General features: G+C 37.9%; 1 protein-coding gene across 3 annotated transcripts in view; it reads right to left on the bottom strand.

The window, feature by feature from the left end:
- The window catches only part of LOC137969997 (somatostatin receptor type 4-like), a 12,935-nt gene extending 10,729 nt beyond the window's left edge, over positions 1 to 2,206 (bottom strand). Inside the window, exons 1-2 of one of the 3 annotated variants that reach the window (XM_068816426.1) lie at positions 2,098 to 2,206; positions 956 to 990 (exon numbers count right to left, since the gene is read on the bottom strand). The gene's annotated coding sequence lies outside the window, so the exon portion shown is untranslated. Of the gene's footprint in view, positions 1 to 955; positions 991 to 2,097 lie in introns of those variants that run through there. The other 2 variants (XM_068816435.1, XM_068816434.1) reach the window with 2 other exon arrangements.
- Between the last annotated feature and the right edge of the window lie 730 nt (positions 2,207 to 2,936).

Genomic DNA, 2,936 nt, shown 5'->3' with positions numbered 1-2,936 from the left:
TTCTCTGTTTTTGATGACATTGATGATATTTTCTGAATCTCCTCATTGAGAGACGATGGCGACTGTCGGCATGTTTGCCGATTTTTGTACATTTTTCCAAACATTACGCACAATTCGTCAAAATTTACAAGAGAACGTCTTGTTTTTCTTTACTGCTGCTGATGTTCTTTGCAGACAAAGAGTAAACTTTCAAACTGCTGCAACTGACAGGTGATATTCAAGATCGTCTTCCTTAGTCGAATTTAGCAAACTCCAAAAATTAAATTGTTTTATTGATTATGAAAGCTTAATGCTTCTCGTCTACACCGGTTCTACAGACAGCTGGACACAATGCTATTCACTTAAGGGAAAAAGGAAAGTTGAGCTATTCGCTTTAAAAAAAAAACACATTTTTGGATGTAACTAGAGGTTCACCTTCACGGTTATCGACGCACGAAAACTGAAATTTTAAATTTGTGTCGAACACATTACACACATTGTTAGAAGGAAAATTCAAAGGCTAAAGATCTCTTTTTTATGCAGGCCGGCAACTTAAATATTGCAAACAACAACTTGGAATAAACCTATGCCATGCATAAAAATTATATTAGGATACATGTTGATATCAAAACATTAAAGAACTCTTTTTATCCCGCCTCGAAACATATAACACATTGTTCCTGCCAACGCAGTGTCTGTTGTTTTGATCAATCAAATAATGGTTTTATAAATCCCAGAAATATTCATTGCATCGAAAGCGGAGCTGCTTAAAGCTAAACTCAGTCGCCATATTGTGATACCTGTGATACCGGCAAATGATTTTAACCGAGCGACGAAAGAGTAACAAATTGAAGCTGAGGGCAGATTATTTCGCATTTCTTTTTGGAATTTCGTTGATTTGTCTCGTCGAAACTACAAAGCAAAAAGAGCATCAAGATTTTAAGGAAAATGAATGATATTTGCAACTTCAACTTACCAATATATGATAGCCAAACTTCAAAGCTTTCCTTTCTGCAGGTGCAAGGAAAACGGAACAAAAATGTTTCCATGGGTCTTTTTCAACTTTTGTGTCACCCATTTACATTAATGGCCTCAAAGAGTAAACGCGTTTGCGTTTTAAGAAAAAAAAACGTCACTTCAGATTCACTCACAAACTGTGTCCATAAAATTAGCGGCTTACCAATTGTATTTCATTGTAATTTTGCCATAAATTATGCTTTTTGTTTCTGAAAATGTTGCGATTGAATGCTGAATGTAGGTCACAACGAAAGACAGAATGCAGCAATTATTTCGGATACGTCGATCAAAGAAACGACATGAAGTCTTATAGCCTCCATGAAGACTTGTCCAATGGCTCCACAATTTAACAACGTGCCGAGAGAGAGAAAAATTCATTTCGTCAGTATGGTGTCTCGCCGAAACGAGTTTCTTGTACCTAAATCATGATTTGACTGTAATTCATAACCCGCGTCGAGGTTTTTTGTGAAATGCAAAGGAAATTTGTGTGTTGCGCACAGCGGCCCAAATAAAAAGGAAGCTTTCACGTTTGTGACCACAACGAAGTCAGACTGTGTAATTAAAGAAACTCCGGAAAAAAGCAATAGTTTTTATTTTTTATTTTTAACCGTTCTGTGCAAGACAACAACGTAAAACGTTTGTAAAGAACGTCGAACATTACTACTTTTTTTTAATCCCGGGATTTCTCGCATTTCAGTTCATTTCTTTGCAAACCGGCAACGACAAGAACAACAACATTGTACAACCAAATCTAACTGTAGGGTTTTGACGACAACGTAAACTTTTTTGAATCATGACTGACACTACCAACTGAAAACTGAACTTTACAAATAAAGCGAAACATTCTGTGAACGCTTTGCTCAGTCGCGGAAAAGCAAAAATCTTTCTTTGCCAAATTTGTTGATTAAGGTAAAGCGCGCCATTTCGCTGATCGCTGCTTTCGTATGTACAGGTGTATGACCTGTACTGAGTTTTCCAATTTGTGCTATTTAATAGGGTCGAAAACGAATTATCGTACTTCTGTACTTCTACTGTACTTCTGAAGAGTTCTATACCGTGTAAAAGGAAGAAAAATGCCGTTTTTCTACACTTGGTACTCACCCAAAACTGACACGAGCAGTACAACGGAGGTGTATTTTACGCCGAGAAGGACGGACGGATAGAAGTCTTTTAGTTTACTAACGATATCTGCGCTTTGAGCTTGGTTTCGCCTCCGTTTGCTAAACTAATTACAGACCAGCGGCCAATAATATTTGATTGCATCTGACAGATCAATTTAGACTGTAACGACGGAAGACAATCAAATTGCAAATCAGTGAACAAATTGCAACGTTCATGTTTGTGATAACACACGTGTGAATGGCTTTTCACTTAAAGAAAAGTGCCAGTTTACTTCAGCTGGTAATAAAATTCACCACTGCCTTGAATAAGGGTTTGAAACGTTTTCAGTTTTCTCGAGAAAACAAACAAACTGGATTTAAGTCCTCTTGGTCCTGTTGAATTACAAATTGCTTTGCAGTTCGTCGCGAACATTCGTTTTGAGACACACCGGAGAATGTCTACCAGTGAGGAAATCCCCTCCGGCAACAGCAATAACTGAATGCGATTCCTGCAATTAAACTCAATCATCAAAAAGCAAGAGATGAATTTAAGTGGTACTCAAACTTTGAAGAACTTATTCCCCTCATCAAAATATTCTCGAATCTAATCCGGTAATGGCGAGATTTCCTTGTCCAGGCACACAATAGGCGGTCGTTCGAGAGTAGTGATATCGCTATTAAGCGCACAAGCTTCAAGCTTAAGGATCCGGTTTTCAAGTTTCTGCCATTGTGAGAAACGTCGGCGGAAGTTTACTCCTCAAAATATGAATTGATGTTCAAGCCAACAAGCTGCACTTGCACGCAATCAATCGATCTCAATTCTCCAATTCGAGCCCTTAA

The sequence above is a fragment of the Montipora foliosa genome, chromosome 9, assembly GCF_036669935.1.
Source record: "Montipora foliosa isolate CH-2021 chromosome 9, ASM3666993v2, whole genome shotgun sequence".
In the NCBI taxonomy this organism is placed as follows: domain Eukaryota; kingdom Metazoa; phylum Cnidaria; class Anthozoa; order Scleractinia; family Acroporidae; genus Montipora; species Montipora foliosa.
Note: the sequence above shows the minus strand (reverse complement) of the source record. Positions and strands in the feature narration are given on the sequence as shown.